Here is a 26070-nt window from a genome sequence, read left to right as displayed (position 1 = left end):
GAAGGGGTAACAATTTGCAGTTCCAAAGATCCCTAAAGAAAATGGTCAAGTTTCAGACTATTTTACAGGACACAGGTTAAAATTTATCACCAATTATTATAATGGGCACAGAATGGGAATTTGTCTATTCTACCAGATCTCACAAGGTGGGAATGCTCCACATCCCTTCTGTGAAACAATGCCAAGATGCAGGAAATGAGACCTTCTCTATTGTGGTGCTTGCTCTTTGGAACAGCATCCCCCTTGAAATCTGGATGGCCCTGACCCTGTTAGCTTTCTATAAAGATCTGGGTTAAGCTTAGGCATCAGGGTTAGGATGTTAATGGAATAAGACATGTATGAGATTTTGATTGAGAGCTAGTTTTTTAGAGGTCATAAGGTTGAGATGAGTGGATATATAAATTCAAGAAAGAAAGTAATTTATTTATATAACATGCTATAACCATATAAAAATAAATTAGGGCTTAATATGATGATCTGATTTACTCAACTTGCTAAGGCAATGGCTGACTTAACACTACACTCTGAACTGCAAACTATGGCTAGCCAATGTCCATTTATATTAGTTGGAAGTGTTCCACATACCAGCCATTGAAATTTATCCAAAACCAATTCAATACATACAACAGTCTCCAAGAATCCAAAATAAGTAAATAAGTTTACTTTTTCCACCACCTCCACAACATAGCTTGCATTTGATTGTAATTTAATCTTGCAGTCATCAAGCCAGTCTTTTCCTCAAATTCTCATAAGGAACTGCGAATGATTATAGGAATGGCTCACTGTCCCTTTAGCATAGACAATGGTATGAAAATAAATGCAGTTGGCTCAGCCTGTAAATCAATTCTCTATATCTTAAAACATTAGACTCTGATACAGTTCACACATTGAGCTAAACCAAGTTTTATTTCATAATGGTTTCTTTAATAATAGTTGGAACAGGTTGATTTACAAAACACACCAAGCCATTAGTTAGAGTTTGAAACCATCATGATTTCACCCAGGATGCAACCAACTTTGTGGTTTAGCGCGACGTAATGAATCAAACTTTCCTATCAAGATTATCAATTTGTGGCTGATGGCAACTTGTAATCCTGCAACACATCCTGGTCACCCGTCCGAAACTTCCCAGCCCCTTTCATTTTAATTCTATTTTTTAATGAATGAAATGCTTTTGTGTGGGGTAGGCGGGGTGGGATATTAAAGGTAAAATAAAGGCCATATGGACTTCAACTTATTCATGACCTCATCTCCTTTTCAGCAATCTGTGGATGAAAAAAATGTTTCCAATCTTTCAATTTGCCTAAATATTATTTTATGTATCAAGGATGCCTGTGTTCATCCAGTTGTGTGCTGTTTGTTATTACTTCTTTGTTTTTTTGGAAAGGAAAAGTGCTCTGTACATGTTCAGAGCCTGTCTTTTTTATACAAAACAAAACTACATCCCTATCGCTTCTCTGTACATTCCAGGCTGAAATTAGGTTCAAAAGCTCAGTCTTGGTGAGCATCCAAATTCAAATTTAAGGCCCTAAAGAAACAAAAAAAAATTATTCTCTGCAGGAGATAAACTAGTTCCTTTTCCAGTCATTTAAATAACCCTCTTAACATGCAACTGCCTGGCTGGGCTCCCAATTCCCACTATCCCTGCACCCCAACATGGATTTTTCCCGCTGACTCAGGATATTTGCAGCTGCAAAACAAACCATGGCCAAAGTCCACAGCTGAAAGGAAGCCAAGATGCACCTGGAGGCGAAGGGGAGGCTGAAGGAGAGCATTAGGTGCAGCAGGGAAGTCCTTGTTTGATACGATAGTGTGGCATAAAAACCAGGTTCAGGCATAAAGGCCAAAATTTGGATGTGTGGGTATCAGCGTATGCTGCAAAAGAGACTTGGAGCCAACAACTGAAAGAATCCATGTGGCTATAATAAATCTTAGCGATTTTAAAAAACTGTACAAGGGAAGGGCTTGGAGTTGCAACTGAGATTTATTGGCAGGGATATGATAAATGTGGAGGGATAAAGCAAAGGGGATCATAAGTAAACTTTTAAAATCCAATCTTCACAATTTCAATCTAGCTTTCTTTGGGTTGTAAGAAGCACAGTTTAATTTTTAAAAAATATAGGATGCCTTTAAGATTATAGATTCTGAAGATTCTGCTAAATGCTTGGTAACATTGCTGAACCCAAAGTTAGTGTTTAATGGGACATTCAGAAATCAGGGGATAAATCTTCCCTACAACTAACCGTTTTGTAATTTATCATGATAGAAACCCAGTCACTCCAGTGATATGCCCTAAAATTATTTTAATGAAAAAAATCTAAGTTATTACTAAGGTCGAACTGTTTTAAAAGTCATCCCCCCATCCCCATCATTCCTGAGGAAATTCTCAAGAGCATTTTTTAAATCAAGCCTCTGAAGTTCATTTTATATTGGCACCATCTTTTCTGTAGAGTATTTATTACTCTTGATGAAATATTTATTGATGGGATAAAGTATATGTTGTAAACTTTTGTTTTTATGATTATTGAGGTCTTAAAATTATGTGATCTGGAAATTTTGTTAAACAAATACATTTAAGTAGCAACAAAAGTTTTTTTGTATAATTCTTAAAATACATAGATAGTACAGGTAGTCCTTGACTTATGACCAAAATTGCACCCAAAATTTCTGTTGCTAAGTGGAAAATCAGTAAAGTATATGTTTTGCCCTATTTTATGACCTTTCTGGGGCAAAGTTGTTAAGTGAATCACTGTGTTTATTAAATTAGTAACACAGTTGTTAAGCAATTCTGGCTTCCACATTGACTTTACTTGTTAGGAGGTTATAAAATATAATTACATGACCTTGGAACACTGCAACCATTGTAAATATGTGTCAGTTGCCAAGCAACTACATTGCCTAAAATACGATCTAAGTATTGCCCACAAGATCATATGCTGCAATGTTCTACCTGTCAATATTTCAGCTTCAACCGCAACAACACAAGAGCACGCAACAGATTCAAACTTAATATTAACCGCTCCAAACTTAACTAAAAAATATGACTTCAACAACCGAGTTGTCGAAGCGTGGAACTCATTATCTGACTCAGTAGTGTCAACCCCTAACCCCAAACATTTTCCCCTTAGACTATCCACGATTGACCTCTCCAGGTTCCCTAGAGGTCAGTAAGGGGCGTGCATAAGTGCACCAGTGTGCCTTCTGTCCCCTGTCCAATTGTCTCTCCTTATCTCATTTATCTTTTCTTCCTTTCAAATATGTTCATCTATACTTTTATATATTTTCTTCTATTCTTTTCTTTACTTATATTATTACATATCTTTCTCTTCAATGTGTATTATGTATTGGACAAAATAAATAAATAAATAAAATAAATTTGAAATTTGAAATTTGATCACCTGATCATGGCTATGGTGCAATGGTCAGTGCCATTGTAAGTTCAAACAGTCATTAAATGAACTGTTCTAACTGTACTGTATTAGCATTATTCTCTAAGTAACAAATGCACATTCATTCATTCGATTTCTATGCCTCCCTTCTCATTGCTACAATAAGGAGGATATGTTGGAAAGAGCCTTGACAAGGTTTTGGGGTTTTACATAGAAATTCACTACAGTATATGTTTATAATTAAAATTTCTTTTAAAAAAATAAAGAGAAAAACAATGCAAACATGAAGTAAGAAAAAGTTAAAAGTTAACTTTTAAAAGTTAAATGTTCAAGAAAGAAAAAGGAAAATAGAAAAAAGATACAAAGAGGTGGCTGAAGAAACTTCTTGAATGCGAAGCGCTACAAAGAAGTACTGTAGCTTCCTTCTTTATAAGACCTTCTTTACAATAGTTATAAGTACAATTATAAATTTACTCTATGAATAAAAAATAACTTTATTTATTCTTTGAGATCCAATAAGAGGTTTATTTTACGATTTGAAAATCTGACTTTATACTGTTTAATTAAAAAATATTTAAAAATAAATAATTATATATATATTTAAATATTTTTATTAAACAGTATAAATTCAGATACATAATACAAAAAAAGGACACAAGTACATACATTTTAAAAAAAAGATTAGAGAGATACCTTGCTCTCTCTTTCCTTTCCTTATTGTGTTTCATATATAACTCTATATAATAAACAATTTGCAGTTTTCTATATTGGTATTTTTCATGCTCTACTACTTTAACTCTATGTCTCTTAGAGATAAGCATATATACTTCAGTTCAAGATGTATAAAATATATACATAAATTTACTCTATAAATAAAAAATAACTTTATTTATTCTAAATCGTAGATTGTCTTATCTTTGTAATTTTAAAACATAAGTTTGCGTTTTTCTGTTTCAGGAAATCTATAAGAGATTTCCAGGCAGCAATAAATGTAGAAATTATCTTTTCTCTCATCAAAGAAGCCAATTTAGTCATCGCAGCAAGCTCTATCATCTTTAGTAACCGTTCTTCTATTGTGGATAAAACTGACCCTGTATTTCCATCTTTGTTCCTATAATAATTTTGCTTCATTTATCATATACAATACCAAAATTCTACGATTTTTTCAAATTATTTGTTCAATCTTATTTATTAATTGTAAATTAATCTTTTAAAATCTTCTGAATCAATATAAGTATTTGAATTCAGAGTTTTTTTGATTTTTTACACGTCTACCAAAGGTGATAAAATGTCCCTTCTTGTTGTTCACATTTCCAGCATAAATGTTAAGTGTATTTGTATTTGTATTTATTAGATGCCGCTCCTCTCCGAAGACTCGGGGTGGCTAACAACAATAAAAAAGACAATGTAAACAAATCTAATATTAAAAATAATCTTTAAAAAACCAATTTAAAGAACCAATCATACATGCAAGCATACCATGTATAAATTCTATAAGCCTAGGGGGAAGGGAAAATTTCAATTCCCCCATGCCTGACGACAGAGGTGAGTTTTAACGAGCTTGCGAAAGGCAAGGAGGGTGGGGGCAACTCTGATATCTGGGGGGAGCTGGTTCCAGAGGGTTGGGGCCGCCACAGAGAAGGCTCTTCTCCTGGGTCCCGCCAAACGACATTGTTTAGCCGATGGGACCCGGAGAAGGCCAACTCTGTGGGACCTAACCGGTCGCTGGGATTCGTGCAGCAGAAGGTGGTCCCGGAGATAAGTGCCTTTATGCATTTGCCCTGGGAAATATACAATGGCACATAATTTTATAAAAACTCTATTTAAGATAATTACATAATATAAATTTTAATTATTTCAAAATTTTACCATACCTTCTTTATCATATGTTTTATTTGTTGTCCTTCTGTTTCAAATTTCAATAAGTTATTTTATTTCAGAAATTATCAGTTCATTATTTTTGCACAATTCTATTTCAAACTCAAATCTTACAACCATAAATTATTTTGTCTACTTTAAACCTTTCTAATAGCTATGAATAAGAGAACCATTGACAACTGTATATCTCTGCCAGTTAATTTATCGATTTTATATTATATTCCTCTTCACAAAATTTTAGTTTCTTGTGATAGGTTAGCCATTTGGGTTTGTCTATTATTTCTTGTCTATAAAATGCTACTTGTGCTGAGAATGACAAATATGTTTTCAGACAAAATCTGGTTTGTATCTGTTACATACTCTCAATAAGGAACATTTAACATAATGATGTGTAAAATCCACATTAATCTTGCCCTTATTGAATCACAAACATCCATTTCACCTAAATCTCATGTCATATTTTTTTACCTCTCAAAGCATTATGTTTCTCAGCAACAACTACTCTTTCATTCAAACCATACAACAGGCTGCAAAATATAATTTTAAGTCAAGTAGACCCAATTTTCCTCTTGTACTTGCATCTGGTAACATTATATATGCCATTCTTTAAAAAGTGAATCAGATGCCAAAACAGGCATTTTATGAAACAAACACTGGTAAAACTCTGGTAAGATACTCATTTTTATCAGAGAAATTCTTCCCAGCAATGATAGCTATAATTTTTTTCCAACATTAGTACAGTTTTTATTTTATTTTCTACTTTTTAACAGTTACTTTTAAATAGTATACAATTTATGTCTATTATAGTCATACCCAGATATTTTACGTTTTAAATTTTAAAACCATTTTATTCATCTTTTAATTTCACATTTTTATTAACGTCTTTATTTTCTGTTCATTAATCCTGAAACCTACTAAAGTGTCAAATTATTTTAATCTGTCAATTAATTAAATTCCTTTTAAAGGATTTTCCAGTACCAAAGTCATCAGGAAAAGACCTTAATATACAAGGGTTTTGATGTCATAATTTTTACTCCCAATTCCTCTCATCTTGTTGTATATCTCTAGTTAGTATTTCAAAAACTTAAATAAACGAAACAGGAAATAGTGGGCATCCTTGTCTTGTCCCTTTGAGAAATTCACAGGATTTTGTTACATTTCCATTAACAATTATTTGTGCTTTCTGTGAAGTATAAATAGATCTTATCTATCTTATAAAGCCCAAAATTCATAACTTCCAAAACCTTGAACATTTCAATTCAGAGGATCAAACAGGCATATTATATTTATTTTCCCTATCAATTAAAGGAGACACATCAAACATAAAAGCCTGGATCAATATTTTTATTTTTTCTCAAAAGAGTTTATTTTATTATACTTTACTTTAAAATATTGCATGCTATATTTTAAAACTAAAGCTTTGTAATGAGATTGACAATATTGTGACATCATAAAATTGAATGTTAACTATTTTCTATTAAGAGGAAATGAAAGAAATGGTCCAAAGGGCACGATGGATGAAAGCTAAACTTGCTCTTTGACCCTAAGGATTCTAAGCAAACAGCTGCGCAGCCCTCCACATATGATGAGAACCTAAATGCCATCCAGAATGAGCATTAGTCATAATACTAGGGAATTTGGGGAACTGCTTGGTTAGAAAATCTAGAAATATTATTCTAGCACATCTAAGTTAGTCCCTCTTTTTTGTGTGGTCTTCTGATTAGGAGAGAAATAAGAGGTTGAGGACTAAATCTTCATGACCTTTCATTCACTTTTATGAAGAAACACTGAATGGATTGACCTCGTCATCTAAGCTGATTGGACTGAATCTGTCAGAGCTGTTGAGGACATACCTCCATTGCTATCACTTCCAGCTTTTAACAAAGACGAATCATAGAATCATAGAGTTGGAAGGGACCTCCAGGGTCATCGGGTCCAACCCCTTGCTCAATGAAGGATTCACTAAACCATCCCAGAAAGATGACTGTCCAGTCTCTGTTTGAAGATCTCCAGTGAAGGTGAGCTCACCACCTCCTGTGGCAAACTGTTCCACTGGTTTATCACCCTTACCATTAGAAAGTTTTTTCTGATATCTACCGTAATCTAAATCTTGCCGTTTCATTCCATTGTTTCTAGTCCTTCCATGTGCTAATGAGAACAATGCTGATCCCTCTGCTCTGTGACAGCCCTTCAGATATTTGTAGCCAGCTATCGTCTCCTTTCAGTCTCCTCCTTTGCAGACCGTCAGGCATGGGGGAACTGAGATATTCTTTCTCCCTAGGCTTCTACAATTTGTGCATGGTATGTTTGTATTTATGATTAGTTTTATAACAAGGGTTTTTAGCTGCTTTTAGTATTGGATTGTCACATGTTGTTTTTACCACTGTTGTTAGCCGCCCCGAGTTCACGGAGAGGGGCGGCATACAAATCCAATAAATAAATAATAATAATAATAATAATAATAATAATAATAATAATAATAATAGACTAAACATCCCTAGATCCTTTAACCGTGGACATGGTTTCCAGACCACTCACGATCCTTGTAACTCTCCTTTGAACTTGCTCTAGTTTATCAATGTTCTTTTTAAATTGGGGCGCCCAGAATTGAACACAGTATTCCAAGTGTGGTCGTACCAAAGTACTATAGAGAGGAATAATTACTTCATGTGAGCGAGATTCTATGCTCCTCTTGATACATCCCAGGATTGTGTTTGCCTTTTTTGCAGCTGCTTCACACTGTTGGCTCATGTTTAATCTGTGATCTATCAATACACCCAGGTCCTTCTCACCTGTGCTGCTGCTCAGACATATTCCTCCCATTCTATATGTGCTGTTTTCATTATTTTTGCCCAGATGTAGGATCTTTCATTTCTCTCTGTTAAATGCCATTCTGTTAGTTTCAGCCCATTGTTCAAGCTTGTCTAAATCTTTTTGAATCCTATCTCTATATTATTTAGTATTATTAGCAACATCGCCCAGGTTTGTGTCATCAGCAAATTTGATAAGTTTTCCTTCAATTCCTTCATCTAGATCATTTATAAATTTGTTAAATAGCATTGGGCCTAGGACAATGTGGTACTCCACTTGAAACATTCTTCAAATTGGATGTGCAACCATTTCTTACCACTCTTTGAGTACAATCACTAAGCCAGTTTTGAATCCATTTAACTGTTCTTTTGTCAATCCCATACTTGACCATTTTTTTCAATAAGGATGGAATGAGATACTTTGTCAAATGCTTTACTGAAGTCAAGATATACCACATCTATTGCAATTTCCTGATCAACCCATTTGGTAATTCTATCATAGAAAGTAATTAGATTAGTCTGGCATGACTTGTTTGTTACAAATCCTTGTTGGCTCTGGTTAATTTCTATCTAAATGCTAACGTGGTGTGCCAATAGTCTATAAAGCAAAGTTGTCCTCCAATTAATCACTGACCAGACTGTTATCAGGGTGGGGCTGGATGCTATATCCTCCCCCACAAGAAGGAGCATATAAAGTAAGACCAACACCTTTTCTCCATAGTGTTGGATATAGCATCCAGAAATGGGACATGCCAAAGCTGGCTTGAACTTATGGGTAGGCTGATCCAATCACTCCTGGTCCTCATGAATTCTTTGAACTACCTGCCCCCTCCACACAGGCAAAGATGTCCAATTTATAATTTCCAATAAATGGAGACGGGGAGGACCAAGTAGCTGCATGAGAGACCTCTTCAAGAGAGACCTGCATAGTCCACACCGCAGTGTGGCCACACTTCAGATAGAATGAGTGATAATCCCTTGGGTAACTAAAGATCCTGCAGTTCGTATGCCTTTGGAATGGTAGATCACAACCATCAACCTTTGGTCGAAGAGGACACCCTGTTGTCCAATATGGCCAGTTAGAAAGCAATAAACTGTCTTCCCTAACGTAGCAGTCAATTTGATGTAGATGTAGAGGGCCCTCCTTGTGTCCAAGATATACCAACTTTTATCTAAGGGATGGGTTGGTTCTGGGCAAAAGTTAGGTAAAATCAGCTCTTGCACCCTGTGGAACCAAGAGTTCACCTTGGGAACAAAGGAGGGATCCAAATGCAAAAACACCCTATCCTTGTGAAAAACACACAAGTCTTTCCTTACCAAAAGAGCAGCTGGCTCAGACACCCTGCTGACCAATATGATGGCCACAAGGAATGCCACTTTACAGGTAAGGTGGGGCAGGCTGGCAAACCGCAATGACTCGTAAGGAGCCCCGGTGAGTGAATTTAAGACTTTGGACAGGTCCCAGGTAGAGTGCCTGCGCACTACTGGGGGACACAGATTGGTAGCTCCCTAGAGAAATTTACGGACTGTAGGATGTAAAGCAAGGGATTCCAGCCACCCAGACGCTAATACCAAAGACAAAGCTGCCACTTGCCTCCTGTTTGTATTAGGTGATAGCGCCCTATCCAGTCCATCCTGGAGGAACTCCAGGATGGATTTGTGCTTTGGAAGCAGCTGATGGGATAATTGTCCTAATGACCCTGGAGGAAAAATGGTCATGCTCTGCTCAAGCACTAAGTGCTCAACTGGAACCACTATGGCTCTGGGTGGACCAAGGCTGCCTGGCTGAGGGAGATTTGGTTCTGAGGGATCCTCCAGGGTTATGCCACTAAAAGGTTTACCAGGTCTGTGAACTAAAGCCTCCTGGGCCAGTGGGGAGCTATAAGAAGGACTTCTGCCCTCTCTGCCAGGATCTTTCTGATCACGCGGGGAATTAGTTGTGGTGAGCATTTGCTGGCCAATGTTTCAGCCAGAGCAGACAGCAGGCCATTACAGTAGATCCAATGGATTTGGACACAAATCTGGTGGCATTGAGGGTCACATCAGCAGAGAATTGGACTGCAGCTATGAACTTATTGATGCCCTGTTATAATCGGAAGTCCATTGATGGGACCCTCTCGTAAGGCTGCCATGGGAGGGCTGTGTGTGTCAATCGTTGGTTTCTATAGGCTCTTGCTTCCTCTCAGCTGAAATTTGGAGCATGAAGCTCCTCTAAGGGAGAGGAACAAAGAGCCCCTATGTTTCCTCAATCACAGAGGGGGTGTTAAAGTTGGCCTCAGCTCCATGATTTGCTTGGGACAGGATCACAAAAGCTCCACAAATGGCAGCACCACTGTCACTTTTGGGAGCACGGAGCTCCTCTGATGGCTATCAGTCAACATCCCGGTGTCCTCCTGGCTGTGATGATCAGGAGCACAAAGCTCCACTATTGATCTCCAAAATAGCCAGCAAGTTCTTAATTTAGCTGCGAAAGTCCAGTATATGACGCTCCAGTAGCGATCTCCATGCTAGTCTTCAAAGATCTTAAATTGGCTGAGGGATTGCCTCAGGTTTCTTTGACAGCCTCTGTGTGCCAGAAATAGCAGCCAGAACCGAAGCTCTCACTGAAGGGACCCTGCCCCCCAAGCGACTTGACCCGACGTTAGGGAGTCAGCTGGTAGACAACTCACGAAATGGAGAAATTGATGAAAATAATATCCAGGAATATTCCTTTCAAAAATGGGAGTAATGGTTGGCATGTCTGTTCAAGCTGAGTGGGATACCATCAGGGGCGTATCCTCAACAGCTCTGACAGACTCAGTCCAGTCAGCTTAGATGATGAGGTCAACCCATTCCTGGATCCTATCCACCACTATGGAGAAAGACCATATTTTTTTTAAAAAGAACTTATTCCTCCAAAGAAATATGGGGAATATTTTAAAAAGTGTACTCAAGGATGTGAGGTATGAGCCCTGTTTTAAATTCTAAAATCCTGAATCCAGTCCCATTCATACCATAACTGTCTTCATAATGATTAAAATATGAGAAACTCAGAAGCCCGAAGATACCCAAACAATGCATGAAAACCTTTTAAAGTTAAAGCATAGCTGTCTGCCTGTATAAAAATAGTGTTTAAAGCATGGGTATACAATCTGCAACTCCCTAAGTTTTTTATCCAATCCCAAGACCACTTTCTCAGCTGCCGCCAATTTCCAACAAATTAAAATTTAAGCAAAAGTCATAGCTTTACAATTGAATGCAAAGTGAAAAGATTGGGTATGGGAATCTGATTGGTAAATAAGTCTGCGCCAATTCTCCCAACAGAGCTTTAAGCTGATGGCAGGAAGGTCAGAGGTACACCCCCACTGTAAACGCCTGATTGGTTGGATTGTAAAAAAATTTCCAAGGCGCCAGAAGTTTTAGTTCCTAATACCATAGTCTTAGGCGGCCCTTGTAAAACGGTCATTCGACCCCCAAAGGTGTCCCGATCCCCCCAAAAAACTAGTATTGTGGGCATACATATTTAATTCACATTCCCTTAGCTGAGATATAATCTTTAAAATGTACATAGTGGCAGGGGGAATGGATACAGAAATTGGTTTGGGATTTGATGTCATTTTTAAAAAAATGCAAACTAATACATAATGAACATTATCTTTTGCCCAGAAATTTAATGAAGCTGAAATGTGGCAGATTCAACATCACTTCTCAGAGAGGATAAGCAGTTCAATACAGGTTGTCAGTGTAATGCTACAATTAGAAGAATGAAGTTTCTAAGATTTATCCTCAGGGTTCCAAAACAATTATGTCATGCAGTTGAAAGGATAAGCCAAGGTGCAGAATTCACTCTCTTGAAATATCACCACTCAATTTAAACATCAACCATGGGATTTGATATTAAAGTCTTATTTTGTTCCCTTTTCCCTACCAGCTTTTTTAAATATCTTAACTGATTAAGATTATGTAAAGTTCGAAAATTTGCAGGTTTGGCTTGACCTATTAAATACAAATCCCAGCCTACGATTAATTTCAGGTAGAGTATTTTTTAAATAGTTATCTTGGCTTATGTCGTTTTCCTCTTCTATTTGTACTTTTAAAGTCAGTTTCCAACTCTTACACCGGAAAAATGTGCTTGAAAATCATCAACATGGGCAATACTGTACTTACTGAAATACAGAACCCAAAGAAGCAATGAATAAAATTTTCAAGCCTGGCTCCAAAGCTTGCATAGCTTCTCTGCCCTTTCCCATGACTTACAAAAAGCAGGGAACTCATCAAGAGAAAGAAAAAGAGAACCCATGCCAATCTGATGATTTATACAACTGAGGAAAAACAACTATATTTAAAGGAGTGTAAAATCCAGAGTGCATAGTTACAGAATCTTTACTTAAATATGGAGCATACCCAGCCTAATACGCAGTTCAAGAACAATGCTGACAAACCAGAAAAAAAGATTCAGAAGAGAGGTGACAAACTAGAAGAGCAGCTGCAAGTCCAGTGGCATCTTGAAGACCAAGACTGCTTGCACTCATGACATTAACACTCAGAAAAAGTGACAGATAACTGAAAGGGAATCAAATTGCATGTTCTCTTTGAGCACCAATTTAAGCACAAGTCACTCTCAAGCCTCACGTGCAAAAATGCCTCTACAGATTGCATCATATACTTTCCAGGAGAAGAACTCACATCATTAAATGTTAAGGCGGAAAGAGATCTTGATGCCTATTCCATCAGAGTAACACAAAGAAGTCTGATATTGTTAATAGCGTGAAGAAAATTAGGTACCCTGGTGCTTTAAAGTTTCTGAACGCTTTTGTATATTTGTATTGCTGTATAAATATGACCTAAAATGTGATCCGCTCCCCACATAAAGAGAACCCAACTAAACAAATGAGTCAAAAGTATTACGCTTGTTTGTTTATTCATTGAGGAAAATGATCCAATGCTACATATTTTTGTGTGGCAAAGCTCTCAGAGAAGCTAAGAAGCCTGGGAGCTTTTTCTAGAAAGAGAAAATGGAACATCGAAGTAGGTTGGCTACAAAATACTGGAAAAAATGTTGTTTTGGGATCCTGATAGAAAATATTTAGATGATGAACTACGGAATAAGTTGTACTTCTTAAGAACTGATAAAAATATATATTTGGCCAAAACATGTCATGATTGATTAGGATGGCTTTAAACTGAATAAAAGAAAAGTTTTGCATTCTAAAAACCATTGCAGAAAAGTTGTTGAAAGGAAGTATTTTAAAGAAAAATCAGAAGGAATATTATGCTTTCCTATCCATACATAAATGCTTAGGATATAGAAAATAAGTAAGATGAATTTGAATTAATACACTCTAATACGTATGTTTTTTTATTAAATTTCTATTGTACCAATCTCATGAATCAAGATGACTGTGGGTGACTTATAATACAATAAACGTAGAAATATAAAAACAATTATAAATCTAAAAATATTATCTGGTAGCACAACTCTAATGAGTGGAATATAGTAACTGAAGGATACTATTTGTTCAAAAGGAAAAGAAAGGAAGGATAAATAGAACTATGTTAAAAATATCCATTCTTCTTTAGAAATGCACATAAAAGAATTTGGCAATACTGAAAAAGCATTTGGATTAAATTAAGCAGAGGAATAAATAAAAGCAATACTGCTATTGGTGTCTGCTATCACCCTCCCAGCCCAAGAGATGTGGATGATGCCTTCCAAAAGCAAATTTTAAATATTTTTCAAAAAGGCATGAAGTCATAGTGATGGGAGAATTTAATTATCCCAACATCTGCTAGGAGACAAATGTTTCCAAGTACAGCCCTTCCAGTAAATTCTTTACTTATTTTACAGACATCTTTCTCTTTTAGAGAATTGAAGGGGGGACACACAAAAGTATCACAATGTCTGGTTATAATATTAATATTAATTAATTAATATTCATTAATAAAGGACACAGTTGAGAAATGGAAGTAACAAAAACAGTGGGAGAGAATGACAGTGCTATACTAGTGTTCTGGATTCTAAAAGGAAATAAAAACAAGCAAACGTCAAACACTTAAATTGGACTTTTTAAAAAAGGTCTTAACAAATCCAGTACAACGGTAGGTTGGATCCGATGAAATGAGAAATTAAGAGGAAAAGGGTTTTATTTTAAAAAATGGGAGGACAGATGATTCAGCAAACTATAAATCAATTGGTCTGATATCAATACTGGTAGAATTCTAGAATATATCATAAAACCCTCAATTTGTAAATCTCTTGGAGGGCAAATGAATTAAATTCAAAAATTCTAGGGTTATAATAGGGGTTATAGTCTACGTTTGACTATACTGTATACTATATTTGAAGCATATCAGGTTGGAGAAGGTTGTTTCATACTATAAATTCCTCAGGGCAAGGATCTTTTCTTCCATATTCTAAAACAATCCTGTGCATCAGTGTCATTATACATTAAACAAACTCAAATTGCAGGAGATGGAAACGAACCAACATTTGAAAGCTTCCAATTTATTTTAAAGATGATTAAGCTTCACGTGAGGACTATATGAGGACCATCTTTTATAGACAATCCGCAGGCTAAGAATGTATGATTTATGGACAACTCATACTTACAAATGGGATGCCTATTTCTAAATATGGCGGACAACATTCTCCTCCTTCCTTGAGCTAATGAACTGCAGCACCCTCACACTGTTTTCATGAACTGCTGAAGCCCCATGTTTTTCATATACAATCTTGTTTTCAGCAGTGCAAGAAAACATGGCATAGCTTTGGTCGTTTGTCAGCTCAAGAAAGGGGAATGCCATCTGCCATTTTTATTAATAGGCAGCCCGTTTATGAGTTCCAATTTCACATACAAATTTTTAAGTGAAAGGTAAACTTAAGAATAATTCTTAACTGGGGTATCACCTGTACACCAAAATTTCCAAGGCAAGGCTGCAATGGATGGCCTAAGATCTATGTCTTAACACAAGGAATTTGATTAGATCTCTTCCCAATGTAGTTCTATATACACCTTCCTCAAACGACTTACCATTCCCACCCATTTCCCACTTCATTCATTCATTCATTTATTAGATTTGTATGCCGCCCCACTCCGAAGACTCGGGGCGGCTCACAACAATGATAAAAACCGTATTATAGTGAAACAAATCTAATATTAAAAGAAATATATAAAACCCTATGATATTAAAACCAGACAACAAAAAGAGCCTGGGGGAAAGGTGTCTCAAATCCCCCATGCCTCGTGGTATAGGTGGGTCTTGAGTAGTTTACAAAAGACAAGGAGGGTGGGGCAGTTCTAATTCCAGAGGGCCAGGGTCGCCACAGAGAAGGCTCTTCCCCTGGGGCCCGCCAGACGACATTGTTTAGTCGACGGGACCTGGAGAAGGCCAACTCTGTGGGACCGTATCGGTCGTTGGGATTCGTGCAGTAGCAGGCGGTTCCGGAGGTACTCTGGTCCAATGCCATGTAGGGCTTTATTTTTTTTTAAATAAATTTTTATTGATTTTCTTAAAATAGACAAACTCACATACATTTACTATAAAAGATGGGGTTGTATTTCCCCCGCTTATCTCAAAAGTATAAATTTGAATACAGAAAAAAGAATACATATTTAAATACAATTCGTTATTGTAAATGTTAAGAAATAATTTGTTAAATTTTGCATTAAAGTTTTTCATATTTAAACTAGTACTAACATAAATTCAAAGTTCTTCTCATAGTAATTCTATGTATATAAACTAATTCTAATATATTGCTGAAACAAACTTATTCTATCTAATGGTATTGTAACACATAATACAGCAATTTTTGCCGAAATACTTTGCACATTTATTTTATTTATCTTAACCTTCTAGTGTTTCTTCTTATTTATCCATATATAAACTTTGTTCCATGTTTCATAAAATTCAGTATCTTCTTGATCATTTAAGCGTCTTGCCATCATATCCATTTCGGCGCAATCTAATATTTTCATAATAACTTCTTCCTCTTTGGGGATATCCTCCCCCCCATGTAGGGCTTTAAAGGTCATAACCAACACTTTGAATTGTGACCAGAAACTGATCAGCAGCCAATGCAGGCCACAGAGTGTTCCTTTAACATCACAACTGTAGATTGATCTAAATTATCAGGCAGCACCTATTTGGACGAGAAGAAAAGGATAGCACATAACAGTATTAATTGACTTGTGTGAAGATTCTGCCCTACTTAGCTTAATGTGGAAAGCACTCCTACATTAAGCTAGGTAAGGACAGTACAAGTCCATTACTCCCTAAAGATGGGGGGTGAGGGGAATCTAGTCAGGATGTGTATGTGAGTAACAGGAAGAGAGTAGTGAGAATAGGTATAAATATATATTGGCTGGTCTTGCAGATGTGCTGGCAGACAATAGCATTTGCAAAAATGAATTATAGAACAACTGCATTTGCTAACACATTTTAAACATTGTATTGCTTTGGAACTCTGGGTATGGCTTATAAAACCATATTTACTTACTTTAATATTTTATTCATTTATTTTCTGTATGTTCAAAGCACTATTGGTTTCAGTCTGAAAACAGTTCATTCCCCACCCATTCATTCTCGATCTGATCTCTTGTTTATTACATATTTAAGTTCTCCATTCCCATTGCATTCAGTGAATAGAGTAGAGTAGAGTAGAGTAGAGCAGAGCAGAGCAGAACAGAACAGAACAGAATGGAACGGAACAGAATAGAAAAGTTGGAAAGGACCTTAGAAGTCATCTGGTCTAACCCCCTGCTTAGGCAAGAAACCCCACTTAAGACAAATGGTTATCTAATCTCTTCTTTAAAACTTTGTGTTGGAATATTTACAACTTCTGAAGGCAAGTTATTCCACTGATTAATTGTTCTGTCAGGAAATTTCTCCTTAGTTCTAAGTTGCTCCTCTTTTTGATTAGTTTCCATCCGCTGCTTCTTGTTCTAGTCTCAGGTGCTTTGTAGAATAGCTTGAATAGCGGGAATAGTTCCCTCTTTGTGGCACCTCTGAAAATAAGAAAGCTGCTATTATACCATCCCTACTCCTTCTTTTCATAACACTAGACATATCCAGTTTCAGTAACTCTTCTTTATATGTTTTATTCTTGAATTCCCTAATTTCCCTAAGTTCTCAGTTGCTCTTCTCTGCATTGGAGTCTCAACATCTTTTTTACATTGTGACAACCAAAACTGAAGGCAGTACAGTGGTACCTCAAGATACGAACCCCTCGTCTTACGAACAACTCGTGATACGAACCCGGGGTTCAGCAAAATTTTGCCTCTTCTTACGAACTTTTTTCGAGTTACGAACCTGCGTTCGGAGACTGCTGGGAAGCCGCGCGGCTGTTTTAAAAGGTAACAGCCGGGCGGCAGGGCTTCTCAGAAGCCTCCCGAACGCCGGTTCGTAACTCGAACAAAGTTCGTAAGAAGAGGCAAAATTTTGCTGAACCCCTGGTTCGGTTCGGGAGGTTGCTGGGAAGCCCCCCAGGCCGGCTGCAACCTTTTAAAACACCCGCGCCGCTTCGCAGCTGTCTCCCGAAGCCGAACGCGGAAGTTCGGCTTTAGCGTTCGGCTTCGGGAGACAGCTACGAAGCGGCGCGGGTGTTTTAAAAGGTCGCAGCTGGCCTGGGGGGCTTGCCAGCACCCCCCGAACCCCGAACCCGGAAGTTCGGCAAAAGTTCGGGGTTCGGGGGGTGCTGGCAAGCCCCCCAGACCGGCTGCAACCTTTTAAAACACCTGCGCCGCTTCGCAGCTGTCTCCTGAAGCCGAACGCGGAAGTTCGGCTTTGCCGTTCGGCTTCAGGAGACAGATGGGAAGCAGCGCGGGTGTTTTAAAAGGTCGCAGCCGGCCTGGGGGGCTTGCCAGCACCCCCCCGAACCCCGAACCCGGAAGTTCGGCAAAAGTTCGGGGTTCGGGGGGGTGCTGGCAAGCCCCCCAGGCCGGCTGCGACATTTTAAAACACCCGCGCCGCTTCGCAGCTGTCTCCTGAAGCCGAACGCGGAAGTTTGGCTTTGCCGTTCGGCTTCAGGAGATAGATGGGAAGCGGCGCGGGTGTTTTAAAAGGTCGCAGCCGGCCTGGGGGGCTTGCCAGCACCCCCCCGAACCCCAAACCCGGAAGTTCGGCAAAAGTTCGGGGTTCGGGGGGGGGTGCTGGCAAGCCCCCCAGGCCAGCTGCGACCTTTTAAAACACCCACGCCGCTTCGCAGCTGTCTCCTGAAGCCGAACGCGGAAGTTCGGCTTTGCCGTTCGGCTTCAGGAGACAGATGGGAAGCGGCGCGGGTGTTTTAAAAGGTCGCAGCCGGCCTGGGGGGCTTGCCAGCACCCCCCCGAACCCTGAACCCGGGTTCGGGGGGGTTCTGGGAAGCCCCCCAGGCCGGCTGTCACCTTTTAAAACAGCCGGAAAGCCGTTTTTTTGCGGGGGTTTGTTTGGTTGCACGGATTAATTGACTTTACATTGTTTCCTATGGGAAACAATGTTTCGTCTTACGAACTTTTCGTCTTACGAACCTCCTCCTTGCACCAATTAAGTTCGTATCATGAGGTATTACTGTATTCCAAGTGTGGCCTTATCAAAGCATTATAAAGTGATATTAACAGTTTATGTGATCTTGATTCTATCCCTGTTTATGCAGCCTAAAGCTGTATTTGCTTTTTTTTGCAGCTGCAGCACACTGCTGGCTCATATTTAAGCGATTGTCCACTAGGACTCCAAGATCTCTCTCTCAGTCACCACTATTGAGCAAGGTACCACATATATTGTACCTGCGATTTTTGTTTTTCTTGCCAAAATTAGAACCTTTTTTCACCATTGAATTTTATTTGGCTGGATAGCACCCAATGACCTGTCTAATTTTCTTTAGCCTATCTTCCGGAGTGTTGGCTATTCCTGCTAGCTTGATGTCATCTGCAAATTTGATGAGTTCTCCACCTATCCGCTCATCCAAATCATTGATGAATATGTTGAAGAGTACTGGGCCTAAAACAGAACCCTGGGGAACCCCACTGTATACCTCCTTCCATGTTGATGAAGTTCCATTGAGGAGTACACCTTGAGTGTGGCTGGTCAACCAGTTATGAAACCATCTGGTGGTAATGTTGTCTAACCCACATTTTTCTATTTTATCAGGTTATGGTCTAATATTGTTCACTATTTTACCAGTATTTCCTCATATTAACATTTCCTTCATTTCTCTGACTTTTAGAAATATTTATTAAGGTAAGCAAATTTATTTAATTGCTCCAATTTTCCCTATTTCTATATAATTTTCAAATGTTCAGTTTTCTTGGTCTTCAATATATACATTTTATATTGACAGTATTTTTTCGTATTACCCAATTTAGCTTAACATTTAGTACAACTCATATGGATTCTCTGCCAATAACATAGCTTAATTATATTTAGAGTGTGCAAAATTCAACATGTTCGACTACTGTAATGCTCTCTACATGGGGCTACCTTTGAAGAGTGTTCGGAAATTTCAGATCGTGCAGAATGCAGCTGCGAGAGCAATCATGGGCTTCCCCAGGTAGGCCCATGTTACACCAACACTCCGCAGTCTGCATTGGTTGCTGATCAGTTTCCAGTCACAATTCAAAGTGTTGGTTATTACCTATAAAGCCCTTCATGGCACCGGACCAGAATATCTTCGAGACCGCCTGCTGCTGCACGAATCCCAGCAGCCGGTTAGGTCCCACAGAGTTGGCCTTCTCCAGGTCCCGTCGACTAAGCTAAACAATGTCGACTGGCGGGACCCAGGGGAAGAGCCTTCTCTGTGGCGGCCCCGACCCTCTGTAACCAGCTTCCCCCGGAGATTAGGACTGCCCCCACCCTCCTTGCCTTTCGTAAACTCCTTAAAACTTACCTCTGCCATCAGGCATGGGGGAACTGAGACATCTCCCCTTGCCTATGTAGTTTTATGTATGGTATGTTTGTGTGTATGCTTTTTAAATAATGGGTTTTTAGACTTTTAATATTAGATTTGTTATTTTAGACTTTTAATATTGGATTTGTTACTGTATATTATTTTGTTACTGCTGTGAGCCGCCCCGAGTCTGCAGAGAGGGGTGGCATACAAATCTAATAAATAATAATAATAATAATAATAATAATAATAATAATAATAATAATAATAATAATAATAATGTCCAGGACATCTCAGTGTATTTATGATTCAGAGGATTTACCATCTTCTGGAACAGCGAGGTCCAGAGGAGAAAGAAAACACTTAAGAGTTCTGTTCTATTTCATTCCTGAATTAATGAGTTTTTGCATTACATTTAGCTTACATACAAAAAATAACATTTACCCAATCACAACACTCACCAAAAATCATGACAATTTATCTACATACCTATTCACAAAAAAACCCCATAAAACAATCAGAGGAATATCATACGTTCCATTTATTTTACCACATTAATCAATTATATTCCTATAATATCTTCCATTACTCAAGCCTATGTAGTTTATGACAAATTTTCTCTTTACCACTAAGCATAAACTTTTTTTCTTATATTCACAAATTTCTCAGTGCTCAGACTAATACCTACTTTGTCCATCCTGCCAAGAATAAAGTTGCACAATAGCTAATTAAAATAATCTTTTACATCCTTACTATAACCTGCTCCCCTTCCTATCCTCACAAAGCTGGCCAAACAACAAGGCCAACTGCACAGAGATTTCCTTTATCCTTCTAAAACTAGGAATAAACAAGCCTTGTTGTCTTCTTCAGTAAAGAAATTCCAAAAATGGGGAGGGTCATTCTTTATTAGAAAAATCCTTATTTTAAAACCTCTACCCGCTTCCATTACATGCTGAATCTGATTTTAATTATAAAAAGTATGTATAAATGGGTTTTCCCCTGGTTCGGTTCGGGAGGTTGCTGGGAAGCCCCCCAGGCCGGCTGCAACCTTTTAAAACACCCGCGCCGCTTCGCAGCTGTCTCCCGAAGCCGAACGCGGAAGTTCGGCTTTAGCGTTCGGCTTCGGGAGACAGCTACGAAGCGGCGCGGGTGTTTTAAAAAGGTCGCAGCTGGCCTGGGGGGCTTGCCAGCACCCCCCGAACCCCGAACCCGGAAGTTCGGCAAAAGTTCGGGGTTCGGGGGGTGCTGGCAAGCCCCCCAGACCGGCTGCAACCTTTTAAAACACCTGCGCCGCTGGCTGGAGAATTCTGGGAGTTGAAGTCCACAAGTCTTAAAGTTGCCAAGTTTGAGGATCCCTGCTCTGGAGGCTGGAAATGGCCTGCTTTTCATCTTCTGATGGGCCCAGAAGGCTCGTGTTTCGCCCTCCCCAAGCTTCAAAGGCTTCCCTGGAGCCGGGGAGGGTAAAAACACCCTCCCCCATCTCCCTGGAGGCTGTCTGAAAGCCAAAAATACCCTCCCAGAGCTTCTTTGTGAGCCAAAAATCAGCTGGCTGGCACACACATGCACATTGGAGCTGGCTGGCACACACATGTGCACACACATAGGGCAATGGCTCAGGTACCAGCAGATATAGCATATATATATATATATATATACAGTGGTACCTCATGATACGAACCCCTCGTCATACGAACTTTTCAAGATACGAACCCAGGGTTCGGAATTTTTTTGCCTCTTCTTACGAACTTTTTTCACCTTACGAACCTGCCGCCGGCCGCTGGGATGCCCCTCCTCCAGACTTGAGTTCCTCCTGTTTTTTCCCACCCTGTCCTGCCCCATTCTCCCCTCTGGATCTCCATGGGTTTCCTCCATTTTTCTCCACCCTGTCCTGCCCCATTCTCCCCTCTGGATCTCCATGGGTTTCCTCCGTTTTTCTCCACCCTGTCCTGCCCCATTCTCCCCTCTGGATCTCCATGGGTTTCCTCCATTTTTCTCCACCCTGTCCTGCCCCATTCTCCCCTCTGGATCTCCATGGGTTTCCTCCGTTTTTCTCCACCCTGTCCTGCCCCATTCTCCCCTCTGGATCTCCATGGGTTTCCTCCATTTTTCTCCACCCTGTCCTGCCCCATTCTCCCCTCTGGATCTCCATGGGTTTCATCCGTTTTTCTCCACCCTGTCCTGCCCCATTCTCCCCTCTGGATCTCCATGGGTTTCCTCCGTTTTTCTCCACCCTGTCCTGTCCCATTCTCCCCTCTGGATCTCCATGGGTTTCCTCCGTTTTTCTCCACCCTGTCCTGCCCCATTCTCCCCTCTGGATCTCCATGGGTTTCCTCCATTTTTCTCCACCCTGTCCTGTCCCATTCTCCCCTCTGGATCTCCATGGGTTTCCTCCGTTTTTCTCCACTCTGTCCTGCCCCATTCTCCCCTCTGGATCTCCATGGGTTTCCTCCATTTTTCTCCACCCTGTCCTGCCCCATTCTCCCCTCTGGATCTCCATGGGTTTCCTCCGTTTTTCTCCACCCTGTCCTGCCCCATTCTCCCCTCTGGATCTCCATGGGTTTCCTCCGTTTTTCTCCACCCTGTCCTGCCCCATTCTCCCCTCTGGATCTCCATGGGTTTCCTCCATTTTTCTCCACCCTGTCCTGTCCCATTCTCCCCTCTGGATCTCCATGGGTTTCCTCCGTTTTTCTCCACCCTGTCCTGCCCCATTCTCCCCTCTGGATCTCCATGGGTTTCCTCCATTTTTCTCCACCCTGTCCTGCCCCATTCTCCCCTCTGGATCTCCATGGGTTTCCTCCATTTTTCTCCACCCTGTCCTGCCCCATTCTCCCCTCTGGATCTCCATGGGTTTCCTCCATTTTTCTCCACCCTGTCCTGCCCCATTCTCCCCTCTGGATCTCCATGGGTTTCCCTCCCCCCACTCCGTTCGCCTCAGCTTCGTCTGCCGGCAGCTTTTTTTTTTTTAAGCCTTAATGTTTTGGATTTTCCTAATCGGCTTGCACGCATTATTGGCTTTTCCATTGATTCCTATGGGAAACATTGTTTCATCTTATGAACTTTTCACCTTACGAACCTCGTCCTGGAACCAATTAAGTTCGTAAGATGAGGTATTATTGTATATAGATATAGGTTCACCACCACTGCCATAGGTGGTAACTGCAAAGCCATTTTTCTGAATGGGCGTTTGTTATGCCAGAGATGGTCACACCCAAAAAACTGAACACAACATCTGGAGTTATTTAATGCTTAGTACTAGTAGTTCTTTTATTGTTGTTCCTCTAGTAACAAAATTTTGTCAGAATAAAGTAACTATCTGCACAACAATTAGATATATTTTGTGAACTGCTGGGTGAACTGCTGGGCAATGTGTTCATCTTTGCCCTCCCACTACCTCCATTCCAAGTTCCGCTGACTCTTTGCCTGTCCCTCCTGAGTGTCTGGACTATATTTCATCACAGAAACCAGCAAATGTATCAATATTCCATGCACCAAATCCCATTTGTAATTTGAATGTCGTATTACACACCCAGCCAAAATTTTAGGTGTTTTGTTAGTATTTCATTGAAAGCTTCTCACAGGCTTTTGATTTAGCTATTATGAAGATTTTATTTAATTTATTTATTTTGTCCAATACATAATGAAGGTTACAGAAGATATAATCATAGTAAAATATATCAATGGAAGAATAGAAGAAAAGATATAGGAATAATATGAGAGAAATAATCCTTGGGAATAATAGAGTCCACATACATCTGCATGTAGGTAATAGAAAAATAAGAGAGACAATAGGACAGGGGATGGAAGGCACGCAGGTGAACTTATGCATGCCCCTTACTGACCTCTTAGGAATCTGGAGATTCCTAATAGTTTAAGGGTAAAATTTTGGGGGTTGGGGATGACACTACAGAGTCAGGTAATGAGTTCCATGCTTCGACAACTCGATTACTAAAGTCGTATTTTTTATAGTTAAGTTTGGAATGGTTAATATTAAGTTTGAATCTGTTGATGGGGAGGACGTTGTAGCATATGATCTTGTGGGCAATACTTAGGTCATGTTTAAGGCGTCGCAGTTCTAAACTTTCTAGACCCAGGATTGTTAATCTAGTTTCGTAGGGTATGCTGTTCCGAGTGGTGGAGTAAAGGGCTCTTCTGGTGAAGTATCTTTGGACATTTTCGAGGATGTTAATGTCCGAGATGCGGTATGGGTTCCAAGCAGATGAGTTGTATTCAAGGATGGGTCTGGCAAAAGTTTTGTAATCTCTGGTAAGTAGTGTGAGATTGTCGGAGCAGAAGCTACGTAGGATTAGGATTGGCAATGTTGTTGCAGTGGGCTTTGGCACGTAGGTCATTTAATATTAGTATTCCGAGGTCTTTTAATGAGTGGGGGTTATCTATGAGATTTTGTTTATTCAGTTTATATTTGAAGTTCTGATTCTTTTTGCCGATGAGGAGGACAGAGCATTTGTTAGTTGAGATTTGGAGTTTCCAGATGTTAGACCAATCAAAGACAGAGTCTAGGTCTTTTTTGGAGAATAGCTGTGTTATCGGTGATGTTGAAGAGTTTTACATTGTCGGCGAAGAGAACACAGTTCCTTGTGATATGATAGCAAAGGTCATTTATGTAGAGAATGAAGAATATTGGTCCCAGTACGCTGCCTTGGGGAATGCCACTTTTAACAGGAATGGGAGTAGATATGGTGCTTCCTATTTTGACAACTTGTCTGTTTGACAGGAATGCTGTAATCCAGCTGTGGAGGGATCCTGAGATGCCATAGGATTTGAGTTTTAGGAGTATTTTGTCGTTGACCACTGAATCAAAGGCTTTGCAGAAGTCTATATAAATTGCATCTATAGATTTTCCTTGATCTAGATGGGTAGTCCATATGTTTTTTGCAGTGAAGTAGTTGCAAGTTGCGGGATAATTTTTTTCTGAATCCAAATTGTTTGTTAGAGAGTAAGCTATTAGTTTCTAGGTGGAGAGTAATTGATTGATTTATAACTGATTCCATGTCTTTGCATGACACGCAGCATAGTGATATTGGTCTGTAGTTAACACGACAGGGGTCTCCTTTTTTGAAGATGGGGATGACCATTGCTTTTGACCACAGCTTCAGAAGTGTGCTGGTCCTGAAGGGTTTTTCAAAGATTATGCTTAGTGGTTCGGCTATAGGGGAAGAGAACATTTTTAGGAAGTATGCACATAGACCGTCTGGTCCAACTGATAGAGAAGGTTTGAGGTCCCATAATGCCTTTTCAAAGTGGTCTTCAGTGAAGTTTATTTGGGTTAGGTCGTTGAGAGAGTTTGTAGTGCGATTAGTGAAATTGGTGATATTGGGGGATGAGCTGTTACTGTTAACAAAGACAGAGCCAAATAATGAGTTGAAGAGGTTAGCTTTGGATGGATCATCGTGGTATTCTTTGTTGTTGGGTCCTATGAGAGGTGGGATAGTTCTAGAGTTTGTTGTTAACAAAGTTGTAGAAGGCAGGTTATTTTTCTTGCTTGTGGCAGTTATTAGTGGTACATGAAGTCTGATAATTATTTTCATTTCAAGCAAGAATATGTTGTAGAGGTCATTGCAGCCAGAGAATAGAGCTTGCCAGTTAAGTGTTGAGAGATCAGCTTCATACATGCATATATTGCATATATGGTGGCTAAATCTAAGAACATGGCAACACTTGTGTTGCATGGCTTGCAGTGTAAGAGTGTAACTAGTGTAATACTATGTTTCTGCACCAACTAGTTCATTCTTAGTTCACTTTTTTGAAATTGAACTTGGGTGTTGCATTATTTGGGTGGATCTCAGTGTGGTTTAGGTTGAGGTTGAAGTTTATCATGCTGTGGTTGCTGTTGGAGAATGGTTCTTTTATTTGTAGGCCACTTTTGCAATATATGCATATATTGCACATTTGGTGGCTAAATCTAAGAACATGACAACACTTGTGTTGCATGGCTTACAGTTTAAGAGTGTAACTAGTGTAATACTATGTTTCTGCACCAGCTAGTTCATTCACCTATGCCATAATTGAACTGAAGGTATCTCTACTTGTTTCTTCCTGTTACTTTCTATTGTCTTGTAAAATTAATACTTTATAAGAAATAAACATACATCAAATAGAACCAATGAAATGAAATAAAAGCCAAATCTAAAATTAG

The 26070-nt window shown here is 39.3% G+C and overlaps 1 protein-coding gene across 1 annotated transcript in view; it reads right to left on the bottom strand.

Moving 5' to 3' along the window:
• Positions 1-26070, bottom strand: part of LOC139155460 (thyroid hormone receptor alpha-like) — a 197240-nt gene that overhangs the window by 129185 nt on the left and 41985 nt on the right. The window lies entirely within an intron of this gene.

The sequence above is a fragment of the Erythrolamprus reginae genome, unplaced genomic scaffold, assembly GCF_031021105.1.
Source record: "Erythrolamprus reginae isolate rEryReg1 unplaced genomic scaffold, rEryReg1.hap1 H_2, whole genome shotgun sequence".
Taxonomy (NCBI): Eukaryota; Metazoa; Chordata; class Lepidosauria; order Squamata; family Dipsadidae; genus Erythrolamprus; species Erythrolamprus reginae.
The sequence above is the reverse complement of the archived record's forward strand: the minus strand, read 5'-3'. Positions and strand labels throughout refer to the sequence as shown.